This window comes from Macrotis lagotis, chromosome 1 (assembly GCF_037893015.1).
Source record: "Macrotis lagotis isolate mMagLag1 chromosome 1, bilby.v1.9.chrom.fasta, whole genome shotgun sequence".
In the NCBI taxonomy this organism is placed as follows: Eukaryota; Metazoa; Chordata; class Mammalia; order Peramelemorphia; family Peramelidae; genus Macrotis; species Macrotis lagotis.
The window spans coordinates 146792576-146811260 of NC_133658.1; the positions used below are offsets into that span (position 1 = coordinate 146792576).

Here is an 18685-nt window from a genome sequence, read left to right on the forward strand (position 1 = left end):
CAAATAGCTTTCAAGTACACACCATTGTCTTCACAAATCAAAATATCCTCCAAAGCCATATCATTTCTTGAACTTTTTGTGCCCCTCCCCCCTGACCTATTTTCTTACCCACTTTACCTCCCCCCTACCCAGGGTACTTAACACCTTGTTAAGTGAGCCAAGGCCCTTTATCTATCCCACTTTACTACCCCCATCCCCCAGGGTACTTAACCCCTTCTTAAGTGAAGCATCCTGATCTAATTAACTGAAAGTATATTGAATATCTCTAAGTACTGGGAGGCTCTGGTCTCATTCAAAACTTTACAAATGATTGTAAAGTATTAGAGACAATGTCTCAGGTTCTTGAAGTTTATGATGCCCTCAATTAGACAAGGTGCTTAGCATCTTGTGATTAAAGCCAATCAGAGTGTAATGAGATACTTAAGTGAAAGTTGGCACTCCTGCTTTTTTCAGGGGTTCTTATCTCAAACATAGTGATGTGATCTTGGACCTCTTCAATTGAGAGACAAGACCCAATTAAACTTTTATCCCTTAAGTTCATTCTCTTCAATTATATTCTACTCTCTAATTAACCTTAAAGAAGTAAAGTTCTAGTAAGTTAAAATTGTTATATCTTTCCTTTTAGAGACCAATATTTGTTTAAAACAGTTTTGTTTTTTCAGTCCCAATTTTCATTTACCTTTTTAATATAATTCTTCAGTCATGTATTTGGCAATTGAATTCTCTGTTCAGTTCTGGTCTTTGTGTCAGGAAATTCTGGAAGTCCTGTAATTTCATTAAACATCCATCTTTTTCCTCAAAATATATGCTGAATTTTGCAGGTAGTACATTCTGGGTTGTAATCCCAGATCCCATATCCTTAGCTCTCTGAAATTCCAGTTCTTCCATACTTCATTGTTGAGGCTGATGGGTCATTTGTTAGTCTGATTGTGTTCTCTTTGTATTTAAATTGTTTTCTTTTTGCTGTTTGCAATATTCTCCCTTTTATTTGAGGGTTTTAGAATGTGGCTATTACAGTCCTGAGAGTTTTTATCCTGGGGTCTCTTTCTAGGGGGGAGAGTTCTTTCAATTGTTATATTGTTATCTTGTTCTAGCCGATTGGAGCAGTTTTCCCTTATAATTTCCTGCATGATGTTTTCCAGGTTCTTTTATTAGTCCAGGCTTTCTAGTAGTCCAATGATGTGTAGATTTTCTTTCTTGGATCTGTTTTCTAGTCATTCATTTTCCCTAGAAGGTACTTTACATTTTCTTCAATTTTTTCAGCCTTTTTATTTTGTTTGATGGAATCTTGTAGTCTTGTAGATTCATTGGTTTCTAACTGTTCATTTCTAGTTTTTAGAATTTTATTTTCTTCAGTGACCTTTTGTGTTTCCTTTTTAAAGGTGTTGAATTTTCTGGTCAACTTACCACAATTTTCCTGCACCACTTCCATTTCTTTTTTCCATTTTTCTTCTTCTCTTCTTTGGTTTTTGAAGTCTTTTTTAAATACTTTGATGAGTTTTTGTATTTGAGTCCAATTTATAGACTGTTCTGATACTTCTCCCATGAGTGATGTTTCACAGCTTTCTTCTTCAGACATGGCATTGCTGTCATCTTTATCTGTGAAGTATTTTTCTATAGTGAGTACTCTTATAACTTTTAATGCTCATCTTTGTTGTTGTAGTTCTGCTCCTGGGTATATGGAGTATAGATCCAAGCTTTTATTTTGTTAGGACTGGGGTCTGATCCCTGATTTGTTGTTAGCCAAGATGTTGCCTATGGGCCTTGCCTTTGCAGAGGTTCCCCACCACCACCTTTATGTCCAGTTTCTGACTTAACAGAGGATTGTTCCCACCCAGTCCTATTTTTTACCCCAGTGTTTCTGGGTTCAAACTTTGTTTGGGGTTGGGAATCCTCTCTGCTGGCTTGCTATCCAGCTTCTGGGACTTCTGTTATATTTAAGCTATTGAGACCTGCGTTGCACTGTGGCTAAAAGCCTCTTGCTGGCTTTCCCTGTTCTCCTGCCTCCTGGACTTTTCTTCCCCTTTTCCCCCAAAGAGACAGACCTTCACTGAAGATTATCCACAATGTCTGCAGTTGAAAACTTCTTTTAATCTTCTCTTTTTCTTGGTGGGATCTGTAGTGTGAATGTCAGAGTAGAGACCTCATGTATCTCTGGTAGGTAAAGGCTCCAGGAACTTGTTAGCTTCACGCCACCATCTTGACTCTGTCCGGAAGTCTGCCAAAAAAAAAAAAAAGACTTTGTAAAGCAATTAAGGGAGGTAGAGGAAAAATTGGGAGGAAAAATGAGAGCAATGCAGATAAATCATGAAAACCAAGTCAACAACTTGGTAAAAGAAATACAAAACAATACTGAAGAAAATAACATGTTAAAAATTAATTTAGGCCAAATGGAAAAAAGCAAAACAAAAGGCAAATGAGGAGAAGAATACCTTAAAAATCTGAATTGGTCAGCTGGAAAAGGAGATTAAAAACCTCTCTGAGGAAAATAATGCCTTCAAATGCAGAATGGAACTAAAGGAAGTTGATGGCTTTTTGAGAACTCAGGAAGAAATAAAACTGTACAAAAAAATTAGAAGAAAATGTGAAATTTCTCATTGGAAAAACAACTGACCTTGAAAACAGATCCAGGAGAAATAATTTTAAAATTATTGGGTTACCTGAAAGTCATGACCAGGAAAAGAGCCTAGACTTCATTTTTCAAGAAATAATACAGCAAAATTGCCCTGAGATCCTAGAAGCAGAGGGTAAAATAGAAATTGAGGGAATTCACCAATCACCTCCTGGAAGAGATCCCAAAAGAAAAACTTCCAGGAGTATTATAGCCAAACTCCAAAACTCCCAAGTCAAAGGGAAAATACTAAGAGCTGTCAGAAAAAAGCAATTCAACTACTGTGGCTCTATAGTCAGGATTACACAGGATCTGGTAGCATCTACATTAAGGGCTTGTAGGGCTTGGAATATGATATTCTAGAAGGCAAAGATCTTGTTTTATAACCGAGAATCAACTACACAGTAAAACTGTACATCCTCTTTCAGAGGAAAAGATGGACTTTCAATGAAACGGGGGACTTTGAAACTTTCCTATTGAAACAAACAGAGCTGAACAGAAAGTTTGATCTCCAAGTACAGGACACAGGTGAACCATAGAGGGGGTGGATGAGAAGAACTAATTATGAGGAACTTAATGATATTGGTCTGTTTGTATTCCTGAAAGGGGAAGATGATACTGATAACTCATATGAACTTTCTCATTCATCAGAGCAGTTAGAAGGAGTATATATAGAAAAGTAACAGGAAGGAGCTGAATAAAGTGGTATAATGTAGTAAAAAACTGCAGTCAATGGGAAAGTACTGGGAGGAAGAGAAATGAGAGGAAGAAGAAGCTAAGAAATTTTACATGAGTCAAGAAAAAGCTTTGACAATGAAGAGGAATGGGGGAAAGCAAGTGAGTGAGCTTTCATTCTCATCAGAAATGGCTCAGAGAGGAAATAACATACACACTTAATAGGGTATAGAAATCTATCTTAGAGAAAAATGAGAGGAAAGGGATGTGATAAGAGGGAATGGGAGGAGGGAAGGGGGTGTAGGTGATAGAAAGAGAGGGAAGATTGTGAAAAAGGGTACTCAGATACAACTCACTTCTGAACAGGGACAGGATGAAAGGAGAGTGAAAATGGAGTAAATGAGAGTGGGGAGGAATAGAGTAGAGGGAAATATAGCTAGTAATAGCAACTGTGGGAAAAATATTGAAGCAACTTCTCTGGTGGCTGTGATGAGGAAGGGAACTCATCCCAGAAACAGAGTTATTGGAATCTGAACACAGACTGAAGTACACTTTTTTCCCCCTCTCTCTATATATATTCTTGAGGGGGGCAGGGGGTTTGTGATTACTCTCACAACAAGATTTTTGTAATAATATATAATAAACAAAAAAAATTATTCAAAAAAAGAAAAAGGTGAAGTAACTTTACTATGGTAAAACAGGTAGTAATTAGCAAGGCAGCATATGATGTAGGTCTTCTGATTCCAATGTTAGCACTCTATCTGTTATGTATCAGTCCTAGATAACCTCTCAGATAATAATAAAATCTTAGCAAACCCATGGGCCAATTCTTTCAGTACCCTGGGATATAACACTTATTAGCTTGGTTCTTGGAGGCTTAGCTATCTGCATACAAGCTCTGGCAAGAGCTATCAAGCTAAAAACTCTTTGGGAAAAACTTCAGTGACAGACTGTATCTATCCTAAACCCCAGACTTACTAAGTACATAAGGACTCATCACAGTAAGATGTCTATTTAGATACTGAAGTCTTTCATCTTGGGTACCAATGAGAAACAAAAACATAAGTTATCCTTCAAGGTCCTGATCAACTTCAGTAGTTACAATAGGTAGAACTGATCAGGAGGAAAAAAGTCTGTAGGTGGATCATTCAAACAATTTTTAAACCATTCACAAATATGAATCATTATCACTAGCTGCCTTCATATTTATGAATTTTTTCTAATACATTTAAGCTGTTGGTTGTTAGTGAGGCTATCCTCTGCAAACTGTAAATATGGTGAAATTTATCTTTTTCTTGTTTATGTTCTAGGTTCAAAAAGGGACTAAACAGAGGAGTGGAGGTGAAAGGAGAAGAAAGAAGAGTCTGTAGGAAATTCTTAAGTGGTATTGCAGAAAGAAAGCTTCTGATTAACTCATTCATACCAAACTAGAGACTTCCCAGGAATTTGAATTTGTAAAGGGAGGGAGGGAGGAAGGAAGGAAGGAAGTAAGGAAGAGAGAAGGAAAGAAAATAAACAAGCATCTGTTTAGCTCCTATTGTGCTAAGTGTTTACAAATATTATCTCATTTGATCATCACAACAATCCTACAAGGTGAATGCCATTATTATCCCCATTTTAAAGTTGATTTAACTGAGGCAAAAAGAGATTAAGTGAGTGGCCCATACACAGGGAGTAAGTGTCTAAAGCCAGATTTGAACTCAGATTTTCTTGCCTCCAGGTCTAAACTGGTCTCTAAATTTCTATCCCTGACTTTTGGTTCTGCCCTTTAGGTCAGAAAGGATGAGAATTGCTTCTTCACATGACAACCCTTCAAAACTTTAATAAATAAAGCTATCATTTCCCACCTTCTTTTCCATCCCTAATACTCAGTCTACTTTTGTCTAGGCTGGACATACCCAGTTCTTTCAACCAGTGCTCCATGGATTCAATGCCCCTCAGTTCTATCATTGCCATTGGCTAGCTGTGTGACCTGGTCTACATCCCTTCTCCTTTCTTGTCCTCTGTTTCCTTCTCTGTTGAAATAAGGGGATAAGATTAGATGAACTCTATGGTCCTATTCATATCTGACATTCTATGTTCTAAGGAGAATAACCAATACTTTTCCATATTTAAACAGCTGCATGGGCCTAATGAAAGGCATTCTGTTTGGAAACAGTAGTGCTTTTTAAGTAATTTTCTGTTCCCCCCTCCTCATGTTTTTCTTTCAAGTGGTATTTGAAAGAAAAACAAAGACTTTGTTTGACAGTGTTGCTGCTGTTTTCTACAAGGCAATGTGGGATACTGGAAAGAGCTCTGCACTTAAAAATCAGAAGATCCTGCCTTCATCTCTGTGAGTCGTTTACCAGCTGGGTGACCTTGGACAAGTGGCTTTGCCTTCCCAAGTCTCAGTTTCCTCACTATAAAATGAGGAAATTCCACTAAATGATCTCCATACTCCCTTCCACCTCTAAATTCTTTCCCAAAACAGTATGCAAAAGTGAAGATTTTCATCCTTTCATTTGTGTTGGCTCCAGCTAGAATGTATTGTCTTCCCTTGTCTTAACCTGTAAACAGAATCTATCTTGTTGTCCTATTCAAATCCCTAGCACTTAGCACAATGCTTTGTAAATATTAGGCACTCAATAAAAGCTTATTCAGGTGCCATGACCACCACCTATCTGATTTCTTATATCTTAAGTAAATGATAAAAACAGTTAAGTGGCGCAGTGGTTAGGATGTCAAGCCTGGAGTTGGAAGATCTGAGTTCAAATCCCAACTCAGATACTTAACAGCTGCCTGACCTTGGACAAGTTACATAACCATATTTGCCTCAGTTTTCTTACTCGTGAAATGCTTTGGAGAGGGACTTACTAACCACTCCAATGTCCTTGTAAAGGAAGACTCCAAATGGGGTCATGAACAGTCAGATACAACTGAAAACTACTAAACAACAATAAATATAAATGATAAAGAGACGGAAATTATATGTACTCAATCTGTTGTCTTTTCAAAATTAAGAAAAGCTATAGCATAAAAAGGATAAACAGTACTTAGTACTGCTCTTTCTGATTTAGTGTCTTCCCATAAGTTCAATAGTTTCAACCAATCAATGGGTCAAGTTCTGGTAGAGAGAGAGAGAAATGTGGTCCAGTCTGGTCCTGTGTGTATACTTCAACAATGGACAATTGCAGTCAAGTCCTACCACTGATACTTACTAGCTGTGTGATCATGATTAAGTGACTTAATTTCTCAGTTTCTACATAAACACAGAATAAATAAAACATCACTAATTACATATAAAATAAATAACCGTAGTCATTGTTGCCTTTAGCAATTAAACTTGGATCATAGAAACATAGCTTTAGAGCTGAAATTTAATACTCTAAAACTTTCAAAGTACATATGGGGAATGATTTAACCAAAATCATCCAGGAAGTAAATAGCAGAGCCATGATTTGAACCAAGAGACAAATTCAAATGTATGTTCTTTTCACTACACACGACTACTTGATCTTATTGATGCGGATGCTCTGTTCATTGAACCCTTCCATGTCTGTTCATCATATCTGACTCTTGTTGATATCTTCCTCCAACTTCCTAATGGATCTACCCAATGTGTTGGGGATCTTCCATGCTTTTTTTTTTTTTGTTTTATGCCTCACCCTGATATTCATTGAACAAGATTTGTAGTTGTTTCTGATTCTTCATGACCTCATTTGGAATTTTCTTGGCAAAGATATTGGAGTGTTTTGTCATTTCCTTCTCTAGTTCATTTTACAAGATCGAAAAACTGAGGCAAACAGGATTAAGTGAATTGTCCAGGGTTAGTGAGTGTCTAATGCCAGATTTGAACTCAGGAAAATTTATCTTCCTTATTCTAGTCTAAGCACCACTTAACTGCCCATATTTTTCTAAGAACTTTAATATGATGTATGAGAGACCCTTTGTTAGAAGAGAACTTTCAGAACGTTGTTGTTGTTTTAAACCTACCAAATAAAAAAAATGTTTTTTATGATCTATAAACAATAAGCACAGTGGGATCTTGTATTCTGTTCATCTTTCAGTTAATGATATGTTGAAAGAAGACCTCAGACCCATAAAGGGACCTTAAATGAAACAAGAGTTTGAATATAAATTACAAAATTTATTAATATACAAGGGAGAGAAAAATTTGCAATGGATCAGAGGAGAGTTCTCAGCTGCTCAAAGAGGGTAGAAAGGGGTGCAATATTAATAAATATAATAAATTTTAGAGGCTTTCAGGTGGGATATGGGGGATAAGGGAAAAGATATTTGTAGACATAATAAGCCCAGGGAACAGGATGTTTAGAAAGTCCCAAGAAAAGTCCTGAGTTTTTAGTTACTCCTCAAGGTTGCCCTTGATCTAATCAAGGTTGATTCTGTGGGTTCTGGCAGCTCCAAATCATCTAGCAGCAACAAAACATCTGGCAGCATCCAAATAACAAAGGATCACTGGTATGTCAATCAGCTCTAAACCTTAGAAATTCTTCTGATTGACTGGTTGTTGTTTAACTCTATTGTCCAGCTCCCCTCTGGAAAAGGAAAGTTCTGAGACACACTATGTTATTACAAAACCCATGTTCACAGATTATAATGGGAAAGATATGGTCTACTGGAGAAAGTTTATGACAAAAACTTGCCTTTTCCTTGCAAGGAACTAAGGATGCCTTTAATATGTTATTGTTCAGTTGTTTTCAGTCATGTTCAACTCTTTGTGATTCCTTTTGTGGCGTTCTTGGCAAAGTCATTTGCTATTTCCTTCTCCAGCTAATTTTATATATGGGGAAACAAAGGCCAACAGGGTTAAGTAACTTGTACAGGGTCACACAACTAGTAAATGCCTGAAACCAGATTTGAACTCATAAAAATGAGTCTTCCTGACTTTAGACCACTGTTCCACCTAGCTGTCCAATTGTATCCCTTGGATCAAGTCAATTGTATGGGACTATTCTCATTAATGAAAGTGAATGCTCTGCACCATTATGAGGGTGAAGTTAATGAAACCTAGAAAGAACAGAGATCCAGTCTTTTTGCTCTCTTCAGTCTATCTCTTCCATTTTCAAGAGAGAAGATAAACAATGCCAACCCTACTTCAGATTGCAAAAAGGAGAAAAAGATTCTGAGAAGTTGACATAAGAACTGACCTAGACTGAAAACTAAGGGGGTACCCATCAGTTGGGGATTGGTTGGATAAATTATGTTATATGAATGTGATGGAAGATCATTCTAGCATGAAACAAAGATGAAAGGAATCCTATCATTTTAAAGAAACCAGGGAAGATCTCTATGAATTCATGCAGGATAGTGTGAAAAAAACAGGTGAACCATTTATACAACAATAACAACATTGTGAAGACAAATTCTGAAAGATTAAAAAATCCTGATCAAAGCATTGGTAAAGTATGATTTCATAAGATCAGAAAAATAATGGTACCTACCTCCTGAAAAAGCGGTAATGAACTCAAGATGCAAAATGAAATATTTTTATATAATAAAATAGGAATTTGTTTTGCTTGACTATGAATATTTCTTACAAAGTTTTTTTGTTTTTCTTTATTTTTCTCAATACATAAGAAATAGGGAGAGAAAAAATTCTTGTTAATTAAAAAATAACTTGTAATAAGAAGTAACAGATATAATTTTTGATGATGAAAATAGAAATCTATAAATAATTTGAGGCCAAAAGTATGTCTGACCTTTGAATGAGCAGGGAGTTGTTTAATTTAGAGCCTGTGTGTGTGTGTGTGTGTGTGTGTGTGTGTATATATATATATATATATATATATATATATATATATATATATATATATATATATCAAGGGTATCTGCATGAAAAGGGCATATTTTAGAAAAAAAATGTTTTAAATAGCTGTTTAAAAATAAAGTTGTAATTTAGAGATTGTGGAACAAATATATGGGAAATCAAGGTTCAGAAAGAAGGAATAAGAGGGATTTAATATTTGTAGATTACTCTGAAGTCTCATGCTTCAGAGCATTTTTTTAGAAAAGAATTAGTATATACTAAACATGTCAGGCACAAAATAATACTACATATAATGAGATTGATTATATTTTAACAAACAGGGAAAGACCTATTATTGAAATGGCAGTTACCACTGAATCAGTGGTCTATGTATAATCAAATCATTTATTCATCAGAGCTAAGCTCAGAATTAATAAGAAGCAAGAAAACTAGTCATAAGAAAAAGATATGGTATATATTTGAAACTATAACACACAATTCTTAAATCTGATGACAAAAATGGGAAATGGACAGCAGAAATGACATCAATAATTACAATAATATTAAACAGTTATTTGATAAATGTAAATTAATTGCTATAACATAGAAATCCAAAGATCCTTTAAAAAAGTACCTTTGTCAATAAATATCTGAATTACTTGCCAAGTGGAGCTAGATGGCTGCCAAAGGCAACATAGAAGTAGACTATAAACTCATTTACCTAAATCTCACTAAAAATAATGGATGATTTTGAGTACCATCATTTCCTAAGGAAGAAAGAGTTGAGGGACTGTAAAAGAAATTTTGGAAAGATATCTAACCAACCAAAGTCATCTCAAAAGCATTTAAGGAAGAAAATGGAGAACAAACAGAAGAAAAATAGAAAAATTCTGCAAAAAAACATTATAACAAATTGTTTTCTCTCTTAAGGGTAATGAAAAACAGACTTGGACCCTATTATAATCCTAGCTGTGTCTGTAAAAGAGGTCCAAACTGCACAAAAGGGAGCTAAAGTGGAAAACAGTCAGAATGGACCAAATGTATATAGAAGTCTATTCTCAAGGCAAAACAATTGTGAAGGAATTGAGAAATTAAAATATAACGTATCTGAAGGAGAAGAATCCAGTCATGGGAAAACATCTCAGATTTACTAGTATTGAAAAAAGGATGCAGAGACCTAAGAAAACAATAACTGTAGTATAATGTGCTTACTTCTATCTTTTAAAAATGATTTGAGTCATCTAGATATAGAAGATATGAACTACCAGAGGAAGGTGCTAGTAAGATAAGAATAGTTACTAGTAATCACTCATATGTACATAGTCAGGAGGGGCAGTTAGATGGTACAGCAGATAGAGCTCCAGGACAGGGATCAAGAAGACAGATTCAAATCTGACCTTAGACATTTACTATTGTGTAACCCTGAGCAAGTCACTTAACCCTGGTTGCCTCAGTTTCCTCTTCTGTAAAAATGAACTGGAGAAGGAAATTGCAAACCACTCTAGTATCTTTGCCAAGAAAACTCCAAATGAGATCACAATCAGATATAATTGAACAACAATAACAAAAAAACTTGCAGGCTTGAAAAGCCCTTTCTTCAGGTAGTATGGGTAGTATTAGGTTCTTTCCCCCAATTTACAGATGAAAAGAAAACTGAGGAATAATGAAATTTGGTGATATCTTCAATATTATATGTCTAATAAGTAGGGTCTAGGAGTAGATCCTGTTTAATAAGTGATTTATTGCTTGGTTGATGGTTTGATGAACTAAAACCCTAGTTTTCTAAGTACTACTCTAGTGCTTGCTTTGATGCTTTGATATTATGATCAGATTTTCTTTCCCCAGTGCTACTTCTTTTGCCTGAGACTCCCTATACAGATATACATATATTTTGAACATATTTAACCTCTAAGATGAAATATTTGAACTTAAGATCCATAATAAACATAAATTCACACTAAAGTTGAATGAATGGCAAGAATTTGAAAAAATCTTTCTATTTGTGTTCAAATCACAATATAGCTTTTTTCAATCATACTGTTGAACTAGTTATATTTTGCAGTAGTTTCAGTGAGTTAAGTCCTCCAGGCATATTTGGATTATTGTCTTTTTAATTATTATGCAAGGATACAACTGAGGTGAGAAGTGAGCCTATTTCATTAAGTATGTGAGAAGAACTCTAGCATGAAAATAGTTGGGAAAATGTTGAAAAGTAAGAGTGAGGGAAGCACTATTTTAGATGATAGAAATAGACAACAATTTAATAGAGCTTAATTCAACGAGTTTGTCTTCAACTGAGAGTAGAGGTGGGGGCAACTAGGTGGCACAGTGGATAGAGCACTGGCCCTGGAGTCAGGAGGACCTGAATTCAAATGCAGCCTCAGACACTTAATAATTGCCTAGTTGTGTGACCTTGGGCAAGTTACCTAACCCCATTGCCTAAATGGAACGAAAAGAAAAGAAAAGAAAAGAAAAGAGAAAAGAAAAGACAGTAAAGGTGATATAACATGTATACAGATAAGTAATTACAAAGTATCTGTAAGTTAATATAAAACATCTTTAAAAAGTAGAGTACCTAATACCTGGAGATGGTAAAGAAAGACTTTCTTCAGGAAGCAGCTTCTGAACTTTGCTTTGAAGAAAACCAGAGATACACTAAGTAGAATTGAAGAGGGAGTGCATTACAAATATGGGGAATCTACCTCTACAAAGAGATAGACTGTCATGTAAAAAGATAACTAGCAAGTCATTTTGCTTCTAAAAGAGAACAACATGAAATAAAGCTGGAAATTTAGATAGGAACCAGATTCTGGAATGCTTTCAATGTTAGATCAAGGAGTTTGTATATTATCCTAGAGATAATGTTGTTGTCCATCCTTCATTTTCAAAAAGGACCATTAACATCATGTTATTGTGTGTAAATAATGTCCTGACTTGTAAGAGAATTGGATTTTAGTGAGGCAAAGCCATCAGTCTCACTCTCTTCCAGAATCCAGTAGCAAGACAAAAAACAAGACATATGTCATAATAATCTTAGAGAGGAAATAATGTCAGTCAACCAGTCAGTCAATGAAGGCAGTAGTTGAAGTTGAGGAAAAATACTATGAGCCAGGCACTGAATTCATTGAGGAAGGAAAGAAAATGTCCTAGAGGTCAATTTATTCCAATTTACTACAGAATCTTGATTGAATGCTTTGTATTAAAATTGAACCTCAAAAGAAGGGAGGTTGCTGACACTCTACAGTGTGGTCATGGGGAACAAAGAGTATTCTAGATTTTCTCCTATGACTATTGAGTTGGATATATAAAAAGTGAAACCAATATTGTTAAGAGTGGTCAGAGATGCAATGAATATCAATAGGAAGGAACCAAAGTCTTAGTGAAGAAGATGGAAGGAATGAGAAAAGATAAAGCTTTAAAATAAAAACATTTTTTTTTAATATGGAGCAGGCAGTATAGTAGAATGAGTGAGCAATAATAACAATAAAATAATAGCTAATATTTATTTGGTGTTTACTAAGTTATAGGCACTATGCTAGGCATTTTACAATTATTATCTCATTTGATCCTCACAACAGTCCTGGGATATAGATTCTATTTTTGTCTTCATTTCACAAATAAGGAAACTGAGACAAAATGAATTTTAAGTGTCTTTTCTAGGCTCACAAAGCTAGTAAATGTCTGGGACTGGTTTTGAATTCATGTGTTCCTGACCCAGGGCCTCCATCCACTATACCAGCAGAATCCGGAGTGGAATATTTTTTGGGGGAAGGGCAGAGCTGATTGAGGAAGATGGGAGTATGGGGGTAGGGAGTTATGGATGGGGAAATGGAGCTGATACAGTTGTAACTGGGGATCAGAATCACTGGGCTTGGGGTGAATATGAATCAGTAGAAGTATGGTATCAATTGAGAAATATATCCTTGCTTAGTACCAGTGGGTGGAGAGTGGTCCATTGAGGGAGTCAGGTAATTAGACTATTCATGGACTTCCCTTGAAATTGCTCCTAGCAGGGGATAATATGGTGGTCTGTAAGGACCAGAAACTTCACTTTATGGTCTTCTTTCTGCTTTACTGTATTGAGCTTGGGCCTAAAGATTGATTAGAATCTTAAAAGAGAATCTGGAGTTAGAACTTGCAACAACCTGCATGGTGATGAAAATTGTAAATGTTCCCTCATTTTGATAAAAAAAATAAAATGTTTTAGTGATGATGAATAAGAGGACCTGCCCTCCTAGATGATCACACAAAGCAAAGAATAAGAAACCCTTGGAAACTAGAACTTCTCTTTTCTTTCCCCAAACACTTTTCTCTCTTTTTACTGCCAAAAACAGTTTTATGATCAGGTACTAAGGGTAGAAATCAGCAAACAACCATAGAATATCAACTTAGAGACATAAAAATAGCTTGATGAATGGAGAGAGCATGGAGTAAATGAAAAAAATAAAAATAAAACATTAAAAAAACACATAATGGCTACGGATGATTGTTTTTAATTAGAATGTTTTTCAAGCTTTTCCAGCTGGTATGATTGGAAAAATAGGGACAAGCAGAAGGAATATTTGAGACAGTGTCATCTCCCTTTGAAAAAGTTAAATGAACTTGTTTTTTTGGGAAAGGCAGGAAGTGGTCAGAGGGGAGCCTATTTGGAAAAAAACTGAGAAGCAGAGAAGATGAGGAAAACAGTCTTACTGTGTCTTACTTGGTTAGAAACAGGGAAAGTAATTTTCACCTTTTCAAGTCTTGGTTTCTTTAATTGAGTTCAATGAATACTTATTAAGCACTAACTAAATGCAAGGGCTCTTACCAGGCAAGCTATAAAACCCTGTCAATGCTGATGCTATAATTATTTGCTTTTTTGGAGCAGCCCCTAATGAGTGACTTCTCTGCATTGTGTTATGTCCCCCTTCTCAGAGATATGAGAGGTGCCCACTAAACTATTACTACCCTTAGTACTAAGAAAAGTTGCAGAGCTTTTTTCTCTGGTGGAGGTCATTTTTGTGTGTGTGTGTGTGTGTGTGTGTGTGTGTGTGATGGAGGGGAAGTAATTCTATACCTTTCCTCATTACAGAACTTTTCCCTTAGCTACCCAGACTCACATGGCTTGGGACACCAAAGTTCCATTGAACACAGTTAGGAAAATGCCCTTTCATAAGTTTACCTGATGTAAAATTCCTCTCTCTTATCAACACAATGACCAACTTCAATTCCAGAGAATTTCTGATCAGATAGGGTATCTACTTCCTGACAAGAGAGGAAGCAGAATGAGACACAAATTCTAGGAAATGGCTGATGCTGAAATTTGTTTTACTTGACTAAGCATATTTGTTATGAGAATATTTTTCATTCTTTTTCAATAGAAGGTGGAGGGGAAGGAGAGAAGGTAGGTTTTCCTTAATTGAAAAACAATAAAATTAAATTTTAAAAAATGTCAGTTAAAACTCATTGTTTCCGGAGGCTAGGTGGCGCAGTGGATAGAGCACTGACCCTGGAGTCAGGAGTACCTGAGTTCAAATCCGACCTCAGACACTTAATAATTACCTAGCTGTGTGGCCTTGGGCAAGCTACTTAACCCTATTTGCCTTACAAAAACCTAAAAAAAACCCCAAAAAACACCTCATTGTTTCAAGAGATCTTATAGTTTCAGTGGATTGCAGGGCCATCCTAAGGGGTGTCAGACACTGGCACAGAGCACATGTTCAGTTTGACCATGAAATTCTTAGGTGGAAGATTTTTCAGGAATTCTAAACTCTTCAGAGATCTTGGTACCATCCTTCTCCTCTCCCCTGGGTTTTGTCCTGCTCCACTGCATAAGCCCCACACTAGGTGTCACTGTTCTTTTGGGAGAGTTGTCTCTACTCAGTTGGGTTGCAAAATAGGTCTTGAATCATTGCCCATTTGGGAGCACCTTAAACCTGTCTGAGACTTGGGTACTTTGAGTAATCACTATCAGCAGGAGGGAGAGGAGTCTCCCTCATCAAAAGAGAGATACTGGGCTTTGAAGCTGAGGAACTACCAGAGATGATGAGGGAGCCTTTGTTCTTGGTCTTCTAGCTGTTGCTGTTGCATCTGCAGAAGCTACAGTTATCTCATCCCTTTTAAGTAGTACACTGGCAACTTCAAGGGTCCCCCAAGCATACCTATGCCAGGGAAGGGAAACATCCAGTGAACTTAGAATAGTCCTGTCCCAGCATGAATCTCTTTGTGGTCCTTATTTCAATCTGTGACCTTCCATTTCCTCATCTGTAAAATGGGGAGTGGGTTTGGGGATGGACTAAATGGCCTCTAAAGGCCTATCTAGCCTCAGATCTACAATACAATCACTGACCACCCTTTCTGAAATTTTCACTGTATATTGTTTAATACATATAATTTTTATATGCTGTTTACCCCAATTAGAATGAGAATTCTTTGAGGCAACACTATACTTGCCTTTCTTGCTATTTCCTGATGTTTAGTGCAGTGTCTAGTACACAGTAGGATTTAAAAAATGCTTGTTAACAGGTTGACTGCTTGACTAACTGCCCCCCATGAAAGAACATGGAGGGTAGGAGTTCCAAGATTACTACTCTCTCCATTTCTCAGAGCTGAGGCTCTTTGTCACTAGCTGGAAAATATGAGAAAATATCTCAGATGTCCCTTTTTGGGACTGCCAATAAAGGTAAAGAAGGAAGGGAGGGAAGCAAGGAAGGAAGGAAGGAAGGAAGGGAGAGAGGGAGGGAGAAAGACTTTGAAACTTATAGAAGAAGTAGAGCTTCCTATAAAATGTTCTCATTCTTCTAATGCCTTATCCTGGTGACCCCTGGCTTCCTTAAGATTATACCAATGAAGTGAAATTTCTGGCAGACTCACCAAGCTGGAAAGGATTCAAGTAACTGATTGGTAATGTGTTATGAATCTATTATCTCAGACACAGACTAGCTATGTGCAGAGACTCAACACAGTGACTTGTATATAGTAAGCACTTAATAAAATTGCATTAAATTGATTCATTGAATCACCAGAACGCTGGTTACCTGGTGATATTGAGGAGACTGGGGGAGGGGCACAACCCATTAAATTGGCTTATTAAGGCATCTATGCTCTGGGTTGGTACTATGTAGATGATATCATAAGTCTTTTAAATTACTGAAGGGAAAGGAAAAAATTATGCCATACAAACCACAGATACCTTTGAACTTGTCTTACATTGTTTTCTCTGTGTTATTTCTTAGGATGTTAGATGAAGAAAGGAATATGGAAATTGAATTAAGACCCTGCTTTATGACAGGCCCAAAGAAGTATAAATTGCAGTATCATTGTCCCAAAATCCCCCAAACAACAAATCAGTGAACTGTCACTAAAAATTTATTGAGCACTGAACTCACAGCTCTGGTGTAAGGGCTGCTCATTCACCTTTGTTATCCACCTTTATCCAGTTCTCACCTGTGGGCTCCAAGAAGCTGTAGTATGAACAACAGCCACATCCAAGTAAACTGTCTTGGATAAACTAAGTTGAAGGTAAGGAGGAGTCTCAAATTGGTCAGTGAGTTAGGGGGATGTCTACTCCAAGCATGTGAAGTTGTACCAATTTGTTTCAAAGGCCATGAAAGTGGCTGAAGCAGGTGCTGTGGAAAGCTCAGAGCTTGGGCAAACATCCAAGACCACAAAGTCATCCACTGCATCCTGGTCCATCACTGGTCATCTTGTCTCTTGTCTTCCCACTGGACCTGGATGATGTTGGAAGAGAGTGTGAGGCAGATGACTTTGTGCAATTCTGCCTCATTTATATCTGATTCATCTGCTAGTCAAGACATCACTCTGTGATTTAATTGTTTTTGAAGGATGAACAACAACTACAACAGCCACAACAACAAAACCAACAAAACCAATTACTCAAAAACATGATGCCTGCCCTCAAGGAACTCACAGTGCAGTGGAGAAAAGGACATGCACAGAAATATGTCTATAAAGGATATAGACAGTTTAAATAGGTAGTCATCTTTTTGAAGAAGGCATTGTGGAGAAATAGAATGATAGAATCTGAGTTGAGGTTTGATGAAGGAGAACATTTCAGGCAGAGACTATAATAAGCTGAACCCTCATCAAAAAGCAGAGAACCAAATTATTTTATTATAGTGTATCATAATTGATGGGAAGGACCACAAAAAGCACTTGAACAATTCATTTTAACATATTTATTTTGCATCTAGGATGATGTTTTTGTCCTTCTTTCTTGAAGAAGATCATGACATCAGGAAGGTGATTCTATGACCAGCACATGAATTGGATTTGAGTGAGGGGTTGCTGTGCTAAGTCACCAGTCTTACTTTCACCTCTGGAGTCATCTAGATCCAGTGGTTAGCTATGAATCAGGCAACTGGAGATGGCCCTCGATGTGAGGCAATCAGGATTAAGTGATTTACCTAGATAGCGTCAAGTATCTGAAGCTGGATTCAAATTCCTTTCCCCCTGACTCCAAAGCCACCACGCCACTGTGGCTGATATTGATGCTTCTTTTAATAGATCCAACAAGATGGCAATGAATCTAAATTAATAGCAATTAATGAAACAGCATAACAAAGCAATAACAGGGCATGGGATCATAAAATAGAGGCATGGGGTAGTTAAAAGGGGGAAAGGAAAGAAGAAGAATAAACATATATAGAGAGCCTACTATGTTCCATAAACTGTTTACAGAAATCATTCAAGGTAGTTGTTATTATAATCCCTATTTTTATAGTTGAGGAAATTGAGGTTAAGTGACTTATCCAGGGTCATGCAGCTAATAATGTCAGAGGTCAGATTTGAACTCAGGTCTTCTTGACCCCAGGTCCAATCCTCTATCCACTGAGCCACACTGGTGTCTCTGTTACACTTTAAGAGTATTGAATCTTGGATGATAGGATCTGGGTTAAAATTCTAGTTCCGCCACTAAGAACTTGGGCACCAGACTTAGGTCTGTACAAGTAAAATGAAGATATCAGACTAGATGATCACTTAGGTATCTTCTACTTCTAAATCTGTGATCCTTTCCCAAATGGTTTGTACTTCTCATACAAGATTCCCAAGAGAAGCTAACCTAGCCTTCTAAGAAACCACTTTGTCTTCTTAACACATGATAAAGATATATCAGTTACTCAGGGAAAGATATTAGGAAAGCTCATCATAATTTTAAGGACAGTTTCTTGCCCAGAGAATTCTGACCTCTTGGCATAGGAATCAGATAATCCCTAAAATAATCTTCCCTCCACTCACCCCACTTGTTACTGTCTGAAGAGTAGTTTGGGATACCAGACAGTCACCAAATCCCATGTCATAGACACCAGAATTAAGAATACAACCACTATTTCCCCCTTATCTCTCTTCAGTTGAGCATTCCTTCAATCCTTTGCAAACCTCTTCCCAGGCCCTTTTCAAGCTCTTCCCTTTTAGAGTTTCCTCACCTTGCAATCTCATATTGTTCTGAGGGATATAACTCTAAGAAGAATATGGAATCTCTATTCATACAGAACCTCTTGCACCTATTCAGTGTCTCTTATGTTCAGAGCCTTGGATCAAAGGATTTAGATTAGAGAAAGTGATCTTAGATTGTATCTAGGCTACATCTCTTATTTTATGGTTAAGCAAACTAAGGCCTAGTCACATAGCTGGAGAACTGAGATATAAATTCT

General features: G+C 36.8%; 1 protein-coding gene across 5 annotated transcripts in view; it reads left to right on the forward strand.

Annotated features, from left to right (window-relative positions):
- Nucleotides 1-18685, forward strand: part of PSD3 (pleckstrin and Sec7 domain containing 3) — a 765972-nt gene that overhangs the window by 114414 nt on the left and 632873 nt on the right. For 3 of the 5 annotated variants that reach the window (XM_074209082.1, XM_074209077.1, XM_074209080.1), the window contains exon 2: nt 4597-4670. The exons of 1 other annotated variant lie outside the window; for it this stretch is intronic. The gene's annotated coding sequence lies outside the window, so the exon portion shown is untranslated. Of the gene's footprint in view, nt 1-4596; nt 4671-15872; nt 16533-18685 lie in introns of those variants that run through there. One more of the 5 variants, XM_074209079.1, reaches the window with a different exon arrangement.